At 42.6% G+C, this 17,005-nt stretch overlaps 1 protein-coding gene, 1 non-coding gene and 1 pseudogene across 2 annotated transcripts in view; 2 read left to right on the top strand and 1 right to left on the bottom strand.

The window, feature by feature from the left end:
- LOC126022667 (cat eye syndrome critical region protein 2) overlaps positions 1-17,005 on the bottom strand; it is a 137,235-nt gene that overhangs the window by 105,420 nt on the left and 14,810 nt on the right. The window lies entirely within an intron of this gene.
- LOC126023679 (uncharacterized) lies at positions 2,675-2,773 on the top strand (annotated as a pseudogene).
- Positions 12,194-12,297, top strand: LOC126023722 (U6 spliceosomal RNA). Its single transcript, XR_007500804.1, has one exon. It is a non-coding gene; the product is annotated as a U6 spliceosomal RNA (small nuclear RNA).

Raw genomic sequence — 17,005 nt, forward strand, 5'->3', positions numbered from 1 at the left:
TGCCCAAGTTACAGTTGTGGCTCTCTGCAGAGGTCCCTACAGTGCTTACAGGGGTTGATTAACCATGGCACCCACACCCTTTTCGTAGTGCTAGAACACACCTGGTTGAAGTGTAACTTAAAACAGCTGGCAACCCTGGAAAAATCACAGGTGGCAGAGCCTGCCAGGTTTGTGCTCAAAGCATGTCAGGGTAATCCTTATCCACCAGCATTTTATTTCAACATTAACCATAAGTATAAATCTACCTTGAAGTCCTACCATTTCTCATTTTCTTTCTTCTTCCTGGTTTTGGGCTATGCTCTAGAGCTACTTTTGTGGTGCCTGGAAAACCATTTGGTGCCAGGAATTATACCTGGGGCTTTCCAGATGCATGCCAACTCTTTGAACTATCTCCCTATTCCCCCTTTCTGGTTTTTGGGCCACACCCAGTGATTTTCAGGAGTAACTCCGGGTTGTGCTAGGGGGACCATATGGGATGCCAGACATCAAACCCCAGTCAGCTGCATACAAGGTAAACACCCTCCTAACTATAAAATTATTGTTCCAGCCCCATCCCATCCTTTTTTTTTTTTTTTTTTAATTTTTTTTTGTTTTTGTTTTGGAGCCACACCTGGTATTGTTCAGGGTTTACTTCTAGTTCTGTGCTAAGGGACAGAACCCAGCTGGTCTCATGCAAAGGAGATGTCCTACCTACCCTGCATTGTCTATCTCTCCACTCCTATCCTAAATTTATTGTTTTCACATGTATGTGCTCATCCTGGCTAAGTGTGATGAGAACTGAGAATTCTTTCAGTGTTGAAAGTTTGTTGCTGTTCCATATCATATGCCATGTTTCAAACTTGCTAAGTTTTAACAATATGTATATATTTAAACATCACAACAATGAACATGGGGCCAGAGCACTAGTACAGCAGGAGCTTGCTTTGCAAGTTGACCTGGGTTCAATCCCCCCACACACCCTATTTGGTCCCCTAAGTGATCCCTGAACTCAGAGCCAGGAGCCAGCCCCAAGCAACATCAGATGTGTCACCCCCGAAAAACAATTTTCCCAAACAGCAAACATTTCCAAAATCCAAGTATCCTTTGCCCCACATAAACCTTGTCTTCTGCCTTCCCCCTTGTCCTGGCAGCACTTGATCTATTTATCACTGTACATTAATTCGTATTTCCAAGGACTTGACATAAAGAAATCATATAACATATACTCCCTTTTGGTTCCATTTTGTCCACTTGGCATAATTAGAAATTCACTATATCAATGTTTTATTTTTGAAAATGGTTCCATATTGTAATACAATTACTTTAAACTTGTTTACCTACTTACAAACTTTTGTGTATCAATCTTTAGACTAATGTTTTCATTTCTGGGTTAACACCTAAATGCAGAATAGCCAGAATAAGTTATGCAAACATTTGCATTTTTCCCCCTTCCCTTTCCTTTTTTCCCACTTTTGCAATGTTTGGGGTTGTGGTGCATCAGAGTGCAAGCTTGTTACATGGTACCAAGGATCACTGTTGACTATTTCACTCATGATCACACTGCCTCCAAGTCTGGTGCTCTACCACTGAGTCACATTTACAGAGCAGGAATATTTAACTTTTGTTGTTTGCTATTTTTGTCTTTTGACTGGAAGCCAAAACCAATGGTGCTGGAGCTACTACTATTATGTTCTTGGGAGTTTCTCAGGGTACTATGTGGTATCTGGGATGAAAAGGGATTGCCACATGTAAATAATGCTTTGGATGTGCTCAGCCCATTGAGCTCTCTCTCCAGCCCTTGTTTTTGTCTTTTTTTAAATCGAATCACCATGAATTTCAAAATTACAAAGTTATTTATAGTTGGATTTCAGTCATACAATATTCCAACACCAATCCCTTCCACTGACCACTTCCTTTCACCAATAAACATTTGTCACCCAGTCTGCCTCTGACATACTTACCTTCAGATTTCTGTCTCCTTCAGAGTGACAGACCTCTTTTCTCCACCACTGTACCCTGACCTATTCCTCACCTCCCCAGAGACAAGCTTTCTACTTCAAAGTAGTTTTCTTGCTCATTGTTTCTATTTGCAGCCAATGGAATATCTAACTTCCAATGAGACACTGAGTTGTCCAGTCTTTAGATCTCTCCCCTTCACTGCTTGGTTCTGTCCCACCTGAAGGGACCTCTACCGCATCTCCCTGGCGTCATTCTTGTTGATAAATCCACAACCATTCCAGACATTGAACCATCTGGCAATGTCTATGACTTGGATTGCCAGCACCAGCTTATCTGGCGGATTCCAGGTCAGGTGGCCCTGACCCTGCCACTGCCTGCTTTCTGTGGCTCTATGGCTCTACCACAGGCACTAGTACTACCATGACTACTACCTCAGCAGCTGTCACAGGCATCATACTCCTTCCTCATTGGCTTGGGTGACCATATGGATGTGGGGGATTCAACCCAGGTAGGCCATGTGTAAGGGAAGCATATAGTACTACTACTGATGAACTGCTGAACTATCACTGATTCCCCCTAAAAAAAATTTATGTTGAGACAACAACCATGTTTATTGTGTGTGTCGAGTATATGGGGAAGTTAATTGGGATCAAACTCAAATTATATGCATGCTTGAACTTTGTGATGCAATCACATCCCCACGCTCCCTTCTTTAATTATAAAAAAATATTTTAGGGTGCTCGCTTCGGCAGCACAAATACTAAAATTGGAACGATACAGAGAAGATTAGCATGGCCTCTGTGCAACGATGATTCGTGAAGCGTTCCCTATTTGGACATGAAGCGTTCTCCATGCTGGAGAGATAGCATGGAGGTAAGGCATTTGCCTTTCATGCAGAAGGACAGCGGTTCGAATCCCGGCATTCCATATGGTCCCCTGTGCCTGCCAGGGGCGATTTCTGAGCATAGAGCCAGAAGTAACCACTGAGCACTGCCGGGTGTGACCCAAAAACCAAAAAGTATTTTAGGGGTGGGAGAGATAGCAAGGCATTTGTCTTGCATGCAGCCAATCCAGGACAAACGTTGGTTCAAATCCCAGCATCCCATATGGTCTGCTATGACTGCCAGGAGCAATTCCTGAGCACAGCCAGGAGTAACTCCTAAGCATCACCAGGTGTGACCCAAAAACTCAAAAAAAAAAAAAAAAAAAAAAAAAAGACATTTTAATTTAGGATCAGGGGTCTCAAACTCGTGGCCCACGGGCTGCCAACGGCCCTCCATACAACATTTTGTGGCCCTGCCCTATCTTTTTTTGTTTTGTTTTAGTCGTTTGGGTCACACACACCCCAAATGTTCACGGCTTACTACTGACTTTACACTCAAGGATCACCCCAACTTTGCCTCCTACGGCCCCCAGGTAAATTGAGTTTGAAATCCCTGTAGGTAATGTTATAATAGTGTTAATGTTTATTGTTCTAAAATATAACTACAGAATCTTTACTAGTACCAGAATACCCGAGAGACCATCTATCACTGTCCTTATCTCACTTTAAGTTCACCAGAACTGTAAAATTTTGGAGGATTAAAAGTCATTGTTTTCTTTCTTTTTTTTTCTTCATTGTTTTCTTTTATGCTTATGCTTTTGTTGTTATTATCTAAGAAATCTTTTCCTTACCCAGGTTACAAAAGCTTTTCTTTCTTATGTTTCCCTTTCCTTTCCATTCCTTTCCTTCAGTTTTGGATCACAACTAGCAGCTCAGTCATTGCTCCCAGCACACTGCTGTCAGAAATTGAACATAAGCTTTGTTCACCTCTTTGAAATACAATTTTTGATTTAAATGTTTATATTTAGGTCAAAGAGGTCTGTATGTTTTGGCACCATTCTTTAGAAGACCACCTAAGTTGCCTTTGTATTTCTGAAAATTAGTTGCCTATATATGTTTAGGTTTATTTTTGTTTTTGTTTTTTTTGAGTTTTTTGGCCACACCCAGTGATGCTCAGGAGTTATTCCTGGCTATGCGCTCAGAAATCGCTCCTGGCTTGGGGTACCATATAGGACGTGGGGGGATGGAACCACGGTTTGTCCTAGATTAGTGCTTGCAAGGCAAATGCCTACTTGCTTGCACCACAGCTCTGGCCCCATGGGTTTACTTTTCTTTTCTTTTCTTTTTTTTGTTTGGTTTGGTTTGGTTTTGGTTTTGGGTTTTGGAGAAACACCCGGCAGGGCTCAGGGGTAATTTCTAGCTCTATGCTCAGAAATCGCTCCTGGCAGGCTCGGGGAACCATATGGGATGCCGGATTCGAACCACAACCTTCTGCAGGCAAGACAAATGCACTACCTCCATGCTGTCTCTCCGGTCCCATGGGGCTTATCTTTTATCATTTACATTTCCATGATATTTTTAGGATGCTTATCCTAAATGATGCCAAAAAAAAAAAAAAAAAGGCAACCCTAAGATTTTTCTTGGAGTTGTGTTAAATACAGATCAACTGGAAAGTTGAGTTTTACGATATATAGTGCTAAAAAAAAAAAAGATATTAAGAACCAGCAGGGCTTGGAGGTTTTATCAGGCTACACTGGGGGCAACATGAAGGGTCGAATTTAACAGGGATTGAACTTGGCCTTTTGTTTGTGCCTTTTCACATACTGTTACATAGTTTCAATCACCTAGCTCAGCAGGTGATTTAGTTTTGTAACCCATGAAAATGGTGTGCATTTTTGTTAGTATAAGTTATTTTTTACTATCTCAGGGAAATTTTGTGGGAGGTACCCAACTGACTGAATTTAAAAGCATATAGTCGGCCCGGACAGATAGCACAGCAGCGCTTGCCTTGTTAGCAGCCGATCCAGGACCAAAGGTGGCTGGTTCGAATCCCAGTGTCCCATAGTCCCATATGGTCCCCCGTGCCTGCAGGAGCTATTTCAGTAACCCCTGAGCACCGCAGGGTGTGCCCCCCCCAAAAAAAAAGCACATAGTCTACAACTGAACTATATCCCTGTACAATCTGACAAAAATAATTCTTTTTTTGGGGGGGGGGGTTTGGTTTTTGGGCCACACCTGGTGACGCTCAGGGGTTACTCCTGGCTATTCGCTCAGAAGTTGCTCCTGGCTTGGGGGACCATATGGGATGCCGGGAGGATCGAACCGCGGTCTGTCCAAGGCTAGTGCAGGCAAGGCAGGCAGGCAGGCACCTTACCTCTAACACCACCGCCCGGCCCCACAAAAAGAATTCTTTATTTCAATTGGATATCTCCTTTTTTTTTTTTTTTTTTTTTTTTTTTTTTTTTTTTTTGTCAAATTCATCCTGGAACTCTTTTCTTGTTTTTTGAGACATACAAAGCAGAGCTTAGGGATTACTCCTGGCAGGTTGGGGAACCATATGGGATACTAGGGATCAAACCCAGATCGGCTGTGTGCCAGGCAAACGCCCTACCCACTGTGCTATCACCCCAGCCCCATTCTTATACTTTCTTGGTAATTTTTTTTAATACAGTAACCTTCCTAACTCACTTCTTCTAGTAGCTATTTTGTAGGTTCCATTACATTGTCTCCAGACACCAATGCTTTCTGGATGCCTCATTTCTTTTTCTTTACTTCTTTATCTGCTGAGAATCAAGTCCAGAGCTGTATTCAGTAAAGTGTTCATTAACCCTGGCAAAATTTATTAAAAATTTCATTTCTAACCTCATTTACTGTCTCACCCTTCCTATAAAATAGCAAATAGACTTCCTTGTGTTGTTCATCTTGAAGAAAAAAATAATTATGCTTTCTCCTTTTCTCTTAAATTTCTTCCCCTAAGTCCATGGCTTGCTTAGAAATTTGTTTGTTTGTTTGTTTGTTTGTTTTTTGGGCCACAGCCAGTGATGCTCAGGGTTTACTCCTGGCTATGTGCTCAGAAATCCCTCCTGGGATTTCCTCGGGGGACCGTATGGGACACCAGGGGATTGAACCTCGATCGGTCCTAGGTTAGCATGTGCAAGAACACTCTCCTGATTGAGATGACAGCTTTGAATTTGAAGACATATTTTATCCTAGGTATTAGTCACCCATAGGAATTACCTGACTGGCCACTTAATAAGTAAAGTTGCTTGTAATTCTTTGAGCATACACAGTACTAATTAAATTACCTCTTCACTGTCCAGTATGCCTGAAATATTAAGTAAAAACAGAAAGTCTAGGGACCAGGTGCCGGAGAGGTGGTGCTAGAGGTAAGGTGTCTGCCTTGCAAGTACTAGCCAAGGAAGGACCGTGGTTCGATCTCCAGTAGTCCCATATGGTCCCCCCAAGCCAGGGGCTTTTTCTGAGCGCTTAGCCAGGAGTAACCCCTGAGCATCAAATGGGTGTGATCCCCCAAAAAAAAATAAAGAAAAAGAAAGTCTAGGGGCCAGAGGGATAAGCACAGCCGTAGAGCATTTGCCTTGCACACAGCCAATCCAGGATAGATGGTAGTCCCAGCACCCCATTTGGTCCCTTAAGCCTGCGATAGCTCAGCAGTATGGTGTTTGCCTTGCATGTGACCAACCTGGGACAGACCCAGGTTCCATCCCTGGCATCCATATATTATTACCCAGAGCCTGCCAGGAGCAATCTCTAAGCACAGAGCCAGGAATAACCCCTGAGCACGACCAGGTGGTGCCACCCCCACCCCCAGAAAAAGAATAGAAAAAGAATTATGAAATCACAGCAATACCACTCCTAGGGACATACCCATGTAAACATAATACAAAAATGCCCTCTGCACTCCTGTGTTCATTGCAGCACTATTTACAATAGCTAGAACCTGGAAGCAACCCCAAGTGCCCTGCAACAGGTGGATGACTAAATAAACTGTGGTATATCTACACAATGGAATACGTTGCTGTTCAGAAAATGAAGTTATGAAATTTGCTTATAGATGGATGGTTATTGTGCTGAGTTAAATGAATCAGAGGGATAAACAGAATAATCTCATTCATCTGTGGGATATAAGGAAAATAAAAGATTGTGGGGATGATATCCAGAGACATGAGGATTAGGAGGACCTGTCAATAGTAAGAAGTTTACCAGAGGGCCCGGAGAGATAGCACAGCGGCATTTGCCTTGCAAGCAGCTGATCCAGGACCAAAGGTGGTTGGTTCGAATCCCGGTGTCCCATATGGTCCCCCGTGCCTGCCAGGAGCTATTTCTGAGCAGACAGCCAGGAGTAACCCCTGAGCATCGCTGGGTGTGGCCCAAAAACCAAAAAAAAAAAAAAAAGTTGTTTACCAGAAAGAGTGAAGAATGAAGAGTATACTATGGACAAGGACATGCATAGTACCCCTTCATAAAACAGTAGTGCAAACCATGGGGGGGAGGAGAGGGAGAGGGAGAGAGGGAGAGAGGGAGAGAGGGAGGGAGGGGGAGAGGGAGAGGGAGAGGGAGAGAGGGAGGGAGGGAGGGAGAGAGAGAGAGAGAGAGAGAGAGAGAGAGAGAGAGAGGGAGAGGGAGAGAGGGAGGGAGGGAGGGAGAGGGAGAGAGAGAGAGAGAGAGAGAGAGAGAGAGAGAGAGAGAGAGAGAGAGAGAGAGAGAGAGAGAGAGAGAGAGAGAGAGAGAGAGAGAGAGAGAGAGAACATCAGGGAGGGCGAGAGGGAAACTATTGACATTGGTGACTGGAAATGTACACTGGTGAAGGTTGTTATACATTGTATGACTGTAACTTAATCATGAACAACTTTATCTGCGGGAAAATAACTAAGTGAACAACTCTGTAACCATGGAATTTAAATTAAAAAAACGAAACTGAAAACCTGATATTAACAATAATAATAATAATAAAGTATGGGATCAGAAGCTGCAGTCCTGACAGTCTGGTTATTTCTCTCAATCTACATATTGTTCTTTAAAGACTTCTCTCTTTTTTGGTTTTTCAGCCACACCCGTTGACACTCAGGGGTTACTCCTGGCTCTGTGCTCAGAAACCACTCCTGCCTTGGGGACCATATGGGATGCTGGGGGATCAAATCGAGGTCCATCCTAGGTCAGTTGCATGCAAGGCAAACACCCTACCGCTGTGCCACTACTCCAGCCCCATCCATATTATTTTCTTTTTTTATTTTATCTTTATTTTTTTTTTGGTTTTTGGTTTTTGGGTCACACCTGGCAGTGCTCAGGGGCTACTCCTGGCTCTATGCTCAGAAATCATCCCCGGCAGGCTCGAGGGACCATATGGGATGCCGGGATTCAAACTACTGTCCTTCTGCATACAAAGCAAACACCCTACCGCTGTACTATCTCTCCGGCCCCCACATTTTTTTTTCTTAATCCAAAAATTATTCTGTGCCTAGTGATAAAAGCTATGAAAGGTACTGGAAGAGTTACTGTTCATAGTCTCTGATTACAAAAAACTTAGCAGTAAGACTGAACTCATAGGGGCTGGAACAATAGCACAATGGTAAGGTGTCCCCCAGTTCAAATCCCGGCATCCCATATGGTCCCCCGAGTCTGCCAAAAACAATTTCTGAGCGCAGAGCCAGGAGTAAACCCTGAGCACCACTGGGTGTGACTCCCCCCCCAAAAAAACTGAAAATACAAGCATGAAACAATGATAAAATGAATTCTTTGCCTACTATTAATGGGTAGGCTTGGTTTTCCTGTGTTTTTTTTTTTTTGTTTTGTTTTTGGTTTTTGGGTCACACCCGGTGGTGCTCAGGGGTTACTCCTGGCTGTCTGCTCAGAAATAGCTCCTGGCAGGCACGGAGGACCATATGGGACACCGGGATTCGAACCAACCACCTTTGGTCCTGGATCGGCTGCTTGCAAGGCAAACGCCGCTGTGCTATCTCTCCGGGCCCAGAAACATGTTTCTAATCTCAGCTGAATCTATTTTCTTTATAAGACCCTGGGCAATATTCTTAGCTGTAAAATAAGTTTTAAAATTATTTCTACTACTTTTTTTTTTTTTTTTTTTTTTTTTTTTTTTGGTTTTTGGGCCACACCCGTTTGACGCTCAGGGGTTACTCCTGGCTATGTGCTCAGAAATCGCCCCTGGCTTGGGGGGACCATATGGGACGCCGGGGGATCGAACCGCGGTCCTTCCTTGGCTAGCGCTTGCAAGGCAGACACCTTACCTCCAGCGCCACCTACCCGGCCCCTCTACTACTTTTTTTTTAAGTTATTTTGTAGTTAGGAAGTATTAAGAACTACCTATTAGGAGTTATTTAGGAGTTTTAAATCTAGGTTCAAATCCATATGAATCTGACAAAGGAAAAAGTCTGCTATCATCAATAAGAAGACTTCATTTTTTTACAATTTTTAGGGCCACAATGTTAAGAGCATTCAAGGATATCACTTGACAGGCCCTGGGAACCAAATGAGGGGTGCCAGGAATCAAAACCGGCAACTGGCACAGGGGTATGCAATGCAATGCAATTACCTTACCTGATGTACTATCTCTTCAGCCTTATTCTTATCTATATAAACTTATTTATTTATGAGTTATCAGAGAATTTTTGAAAGTATACTTTTAGAGAAAGACTGAAGGGAGGGGTATTGTTACATTGGGAAAAAATACCAACAAACTATTGTCTGTAGAAGGAAAGACTTTTTTTTGTTTGTTTGTTTGTTTGTTTTGGTTTTTCGGGCCACACCCGTTTGATGCTCAGGGGCTACTCCTGGCTACTCGCTCAGAAATTGCCCCTGGCTTGGGGGGACCATATGGGACGCCGGGGATCGAACCGTGGTCCTTTCCTTGGCTAGCGCTTGCAAGGCAGACACCTTAACTCTAGCGCCACCTCGCCGGCCCCAGGAAAGACATTTTAAAAAATTGTCCTTGGTTCCAATTTGCCGTATCTTAAATAATTACTAGTATTAAATCATATAATTACTTAATTACTGTTATGTATAAAGAAGTGGCACAATTAATGACAATATACATGAAATACTGGGTTCTACTTTTAAGGATTTTATTTCATGTGTTCATTTAGTACTGAGCACTTAACTATGTACATAAAAATTCTAGCTACTGGAATATCAAGAGTGAATAGGGTAGAGAAGATCCTTGCTTGGTAAAATTCTGTCTTGGAAGCAAAAGACAAAACAGAGCAAGTATCACTGAAGGAAATGCTTTTACGCTGAAATCTTAAACCACTTTTACATTATGAAGAGCATTCATCTTATCTCCTCTTCAGAATAAATGTCATTAAAATGTATTAAACCCAGAAGGAAAAAATAGTTTAAAAAAAAGAACGTATAGGGAAAACCAAAAAAGAACCTTTAGGGGGCGGAGCAGTGGCCCAAGGGGTAAGGTGTTTGCCTTGCCTGCGCTTGCCTAGGACGTACCACGGTTGGATCCCTGGATCCCTGGCGTCCCATATGGTCCCCCAAGCCGGGAGCAACTTCTGAGCGCATAGCCAGGTGTAACCCCTGAGTGTTACTGGGTGTGGCCAAAAAAAAAAGTCATCATGTAGATAGAAATAACCAAATTGTCAGAGGACTACAGTTTCTGATCCCATATTTTATTATTATCATCATCATCATCATGTTTTTGTTCATCATCATCATGTTTTTATTTTTGTTTTTGTTTTGTTTTGGCTTTTGGTTTTTGGGTCACACCCGGCAGCGCTCAGGGGTTACTCCTGGCTCTATGCTCAGAAATCGATCCTGGGGGCCAGAGAGATAGCATGGAGGCAAGGCATTTGCCTTGCATCCGGAAGGTCATTAGTTCAAATCCCAGCATCCCATATAGTTCCGGAGCTTGCCAGGAGGAACCCCTGAGCGCTGCTGGGTGTGAAGGAAGTAAGGAGGGAGGGAGGGAGGGAGGGGAGGGAGGGAATGGGGGGAAGGGAGGGAGGGAGGGAAGGGGGGAAGGGAGGGAAGGAAGGAAGGAAGGAAGGAAGGAAGGAAGGAAGGAAGGAAGGAAGGAAGGAAGGAAGGAAGGAAGGAAGGAAGGAAGGAAGGAAGGAAGGAAGGAAGGAAGGAAGGAAGGAAGGAAATCGCTCCCCCATCATCAGTTTTTGAGATTTTATTATTATTATTTTTTAATATAAATTTCATGGTTACAGAGTTGTTCACTTATTTTCCCACAGATAAATGAGTTCATGATTGAATTACAGTCATATCATGTATAACAACCTTCTTACCATGGACTGGTCCTCCTAATCCTCATGCCTCTGGTGTCATCCACACACTGTTGATGATCCCCACATCAACTGTTGTTGATCCCCACATTTTATTTATTTATTTATTTTGGTTTTCGGGCCACACCCAGCGTTGCTCAGGGGTTACTCCTGGCTGTCTGCTCAGAAATAGTTCCTGGCAGGCACGGGGGATCATATGGGACACCGGGATTGGAACCAACCACCTTTGGTCCTGGATCAGCTGCTTGCAAGGCAAATGCCGCTGTGCTATCTCTCCGGGCCTGATCCCCACATTTTATTGAGAAGAAAATTTGTGGGGCTAGAGCAACAGTGCCATGGGTAAGGTATTTGCCTTGTAGGCAGCCAACTAGGTTTGAACTCCAGAATTCTATGTCCCCCAAATCTACCAGGATTAATTCCTGAATGCAGAGCCAAGAGTAATCTGAGTGCTGCTGGTGTGGCCCCAAAACAAAATTAAATGTAATAGAATTACTTTGAGAATTAATTTAATTTCATACTGAGTTCCTATATGCATTATGGGGAAGACACCTGGAGAACAATTCTTTATTACTTGAGCAATAAATATATAAAAAAGACTCAGAAATGGAACAGATGAGATCAAGAGGATTAACAGAAGGCTACAGATGGTGATTTGGCACACTGGAATAAGTTCATGAGTTTCTGCTGTCCAATCCTATGAGAAAGATCCATCTGGGCCTCCCCTGAGTACAAGAATGTGATATAATGGATGTGGGACTTAAAAGCTGGGTTGCTTGCTGAAAGTGGATCAATAAACTTGAAAATGTTAGATATACAAAAAATACAAAGAACTAAAGACTAGATTAAGTAGATCTTAATATATGGCTTCTCATTCTATTTAGCTTGTAAAATTCAGATAATTGGCAACTTGTTTTCTATTTTAATTATCGAAAAGAAAAATAATTGTAAGAAGTACAATTATGGGGCCGGTGAGGTGGCGCTAGAGGTAAGGTGTCTACTTGCAAGCGCTAGCCAAGGAAAGACCACGGTTCGATACCCCAGCGTCCCATATGGTCCCTCCAAGCCAGGGGCAATTTCTGAGCACTTAGCCAGGAGTAACCCCTGAGCATCAAATGGGTGTGGCCCCCCAAAAAAAGTACAATTATCAAAATAGTACTTTTTCGTGCTCGCTTTGGCAGAACATATACTAAAATTGGAACGACGAAGAGATTAGCATGACCTCTGCACAAGGATGACACGCAAGTTCGTGAAGCATTCCAGACACACAAGTTCGTGAAGCGTTTCATATTTTAAAAAAATAGTACCTTTTCTTTTTTTGTTGTTTTTGGTTTTTGGTTTTTGGTCACACCCGGCAGCACTCAGGGTTTACTCCTGGTTCTATGCTCAGAAATCGCCTTTGGCAGGCTCAGGGGACCATATGGGATGACGAAACAAACACCTTACCTCCATGCTCTCTCTCCAGTCCCAATAGTACCTTTTCTTGCAACAACAGTTGGTTATAAAAATTTTAGAAAGAAAACATTCATCTATAATTAGCCATTATGAACATATTATAAAGTTATCTATAATCTTAGTATATTTATATTGTTCTTACAAAACTAATCTATAATGAACATTTTTCATATTATATGTAGCTTTACCTTATCATTATAATAAAGTTTTATTATAAAAAGTAATATTGGGGCAGGTGAGGTGGCACTAGAGGTAAGGTGCCTTGCAAGCGCTAGCCAAGAAAGGACGACGGTTTGATCCCCTGGCATCCCATATGGTCCCCCAAGCCAGGGGTAATTTCTGAGCACTTAGCCAGGAGTAACTCCTGAGCATCAAACAGATGTGACCGAAAGAAAAAAAAAAAAGTAATGTCACCATTACTTTTTGTTTTGAGTCATACCTGGCAGTGCTCAGGCATCGCTCCTGACAGTACTCAGGGTACCACAAAATGCTGGGCATTGAACACAATGCTCCTACAAACAAAACCTGTAGAGCATCTCCCTGAAGCATCTCTCTGGCCACTGCCATCATTTATATAACCACTCCTCTATCACTGAACATCTACAGTCTTTACAAAAAATTAAAGTATTGGGACTGAAGCGGTGGCGCAGCAGTAAGGCATTTGCCTTGCGCACAAGTAACCTAGGACGGACCGCAGTTTGATCCAACCCCCTGCGCCCCATATGGTCCCCCAAAACAGGAGCAATTTCCGAGTGCATAGCCAGGAGTAACCCCTGAGCATCACCAGGTGTGGCTGAAACCCTCCCCCCAAATTTAAAGTATCATGGTAATATCCTTCAGAACTAGAGAGAACCCCAGTTCAAATCCATTGCAACACATATAACTTCGTGGTGTTCATTTGAGCACAGAGCCAGAAATAGTCCCTAAGCGTACCAGGTATTCAAAACACAAAACTGGGTAAATAAAACAGCAGACTGTCTGGTGTGCAAATAAATAACATTCTTCTGAAGTCAGATAGTACAGCACAGAGGATGCATGTTGCCAAGCTGGGTTTGACCCCTGAATCCAATGAAGTACCCCAAGAGCCACCAGAAGTGATTCCTGAACACAGAAAGAGGAGCAAGCCCTGAGCATCGCTGAGTGTGGCCAAAATACAAGCAACAACAACAACAAATTTTAAGATAACATTTTTTTTCTATTTGCATACATGACTCTTTTGGTGATGCCCAAGATTAAACCCAAGGCCACACATATAATGCAGGCACTCTAAGCTACAGCACATTTCTAGCCCTATGTGATTCTTTTCCTAAGTATAATTTACAGTAAAAATTTTAGCTTGTGTTTATAAAAGGTTTTGTTTGTTTTGCTTTATGTTGTTTTTGATAGTCAGGGCTGATACTTTTGTAACTTATCTCATTTCTTCTGCATATGAAATTGCTCATAATCATTAGATACAGTTCTGATGCTTATCATACCTAGAGTTAATAGGGAAGGGTAATTTCTATTTGTTTAGTTTGGTTTTAAAGTAAGTTAATTGAGTCTTAATATTGTGGGGGGTGCTGGCTAGCACTGGCAGTGCTCAGAGACTGAACTGAGTTTGGCTATATAGCTGCATATAAGGCAAGTGCTTACCTTCTCCTGGCCCAGTAATACTATTTTCTTACTGCTATTGTTCATAGCTATTTTTTTTAATTCCCTATCAACTCCTAAACTCCTTTTCATTTAAAATGTTCCCTTTCTATGTTGTAGTTGTTTGTGATGGCTGGTGATGGTGGCATATGTACACAGCTAGGCACAGTGCTCCTAGTTGAAAAGTGCTCCTACTGGAGCTTGAACACTTGATTGTAATACCTGACCTGCCAGCTAATCTGCTTAGATCATACGCTGGCTTATGGAAACTGAAAACTGAGACCCACCCATTTCACATCTGTGAGACTCATATATGTGTGTGTGTGTATTGTATACTACTTAAATTAGTCTGAATCTGGTTTAAATTCTACTCTGGGGGCGGGGGATGTGCTGGGAATAGAAACTAGGACTATATAAGTAAAGTGCTCTATTGCTGAACTCTCTCAATCTTAAGACTGAAGATTCATAAAATCCTAAATGTAGTTTTATGAATGTCCACACTTAAGAAGAGAGACACGTCAATTTCTACCATACACAGTTTGGAGTTAAAAGAAAAGTTATAATTTTTCTCTTATTCAAGAGGCAAATCAGAACTTTCTGGCTTGGAAGTGTTTTAGGTATGCCGATAGAAGCATGTGGTGGTTGGTATCCTAGTGCTGAGCCTGGTGCACTGCAACTACATGCTATCCCATCTCAACCATATCAACTAAGGGGGGAATTAAAATTAACAACCATTTTTGGGGAATGAACATAGACTGATGCTCAAAGGGCTACTCCTGGCTCTGTACTTGGGGATCACTCTTGGCAATGCTGGGGGACCAAATGGTACCAGAACTGAATTCAGCATACAAAGCATGCTCTCCAGTCCTGTGAACTGTGTATCCAGCCTAATAAACACTAAGAAAATGAAATTGTATGGAATAACAACTGATGCAGATAAACTCTTGAAAAAATTCCATGTCTCAGTAACTACATTTATGGAACAAAAACTCCTATTTCCCATTCATTCCCATCCCGACTCATTCATTATGGAATGAGTTTGTTTCAGTCAAATGATCACTGGACTGGCAACTAATCCAGCACCATCTCCCTGAACAAAAAAAAATATTGGAATACTTTTATGTTGCTGTTGATTTACAGATCTCATCATCTCTTCCCTTACCAACTTCATTGTTGTTGCTACAATTAAGGGGCTACACCCACTCCTACATGTGGTGGCTTATATTTTTATATATATAAATATATTTTTATCGTGCTAACCAGTTATGTGCTCCAATGTTAACACTTTTGTTTTGTTTTGTCTGGGCCTCCTAGCAGTACCCAGAAGAATGGGCAGCAGCAATTCTCTACTAACCAGGCCATTATTCTATACAAGGGTCAATATCAGTCCTGCTTGCATCCTGGGGCCCTGCAGAACTGGGGATACTTGGGCTACTCCAGAAGCCAATTATTAGACAGCACACAGCATTAATACCCATTTATTTCCCAATACAAAAGGATGACATAATCTTATTAAATAGTAGTCTCACAGATCATTAGATATTTAACAAGAAAAACCACAGCATCTCAATCAGCAAAATCTAAGGTCAGAGAGTTCAGCAGATAAAGGTCTAACTGGGCTCAAGCTCCAATATTCCAGGTGGTCTTTCAAGCCCTACACTTGTAAACTAAGTGGAGACTTTGTCGTCGTCCCCCCAAAAAATAATACTAAAATTCAAGAGCTGGAGATATAGTACCAGGGTTAAGCTGCTTGTCATGTATGCAACTGAACTGGATTCAACAGATCCCCAGCATCAAATGATGCTCCTGAGCACCATCAGAATGACCTCTCAGCACAAAGCCAGGAGGAGTTAAGTCCTGAGCTAATCACTTCCATGTGTGGCTCTAAGTCCTTGCTCCACCATATAAAAGAACAACAACAACAACAACAACAAAATAAACCTAAAATTCTAATGATGAGATTTATTTCTTGGATTTGAAATACTGATCAAACACTGTTAGAATGCTTTAACCCTTCTACACACACACACTATACATACACATAGAAAACAGAGGAGGGGCCAGCGAGGTGGCGCTAGAGGTAAGGTGTCTGCCTTGCAAGCGCTAGCCAAGGAAAGATCTCGACCGCGTCCCATATGGTCCCCCCAAGCCAGGGGCCATTTCTGAGTGCTTAGCCAGGAGTAACCCCTGAGCATCAAACGGGTATGGCCCGAAAAACAAAAAAAAAGAAAAAGAAAACAGGAAAAAATGTACTAAAACGTGAAAAGAGGGAACAGAGTGATAGGACAGCAAGTAGGGCATTTGCCTTGCATACACACGGTCGACCCAGGTTCAATCTCATATGGTTCCCCAAACCTGCCAGGAGTAAATTCTGAGTGCAGACACACTGCTAGGTGTGAACCAAAAATAAAAAACAAACTTCGCACACAACCAGCCTGAGTTTAATTCCCACATAAGATTCCCAAGCACCATCAGGAGTAATCCCTGATTGCAGAGCCAGCAACCACATTGCTGGATGTGCCCCCCCCCAATGAAATGTAGGTTAGTTTTTCTTTTTGGGGGGTAGGGGTTGGGCCACTTGTGGCTGCACTCAGGCATTACTCCTGGCTCTGTGCACAAGAATCATTGGCAGGCTCAGAGGACCATATGGGATGCTGGGGATCAAACCCAGGTCAGCTTTGTGCCAGGCAAATGCCCTCCCCAACAGTGCTATCGCTCGGCACCAGCAGGTTAGTTTCTCTTTAAAAGGTGTATGAGGCACTGATTCAATTCTAGATTCTGCCCACCACCCAGTGAAGGGAAGAAAAAGTCTTAAAATAAATACCATTAAAATGTTGGGCCCGGAGAGATAGCACAGCGGTGTTTGCCTGGCAAGCAGCCGATCCAGGACCAA

The sequence above is a fragment of the Suncus etruscus genome, chromosome 11 (genome assembly GCF_024139225.1).
Source record: "Suncus etruscus isolate mSunEtr1 chromosome 11, mSunEtr1.pri.cur, whole genome shotgun sequence".
NCBI classification, from domain to species: Eukaryota; Metazoa; Chordata; class Mammalia; order Eulipotyphla; family Soricidae; genus Suncus; species Suncus etruscus.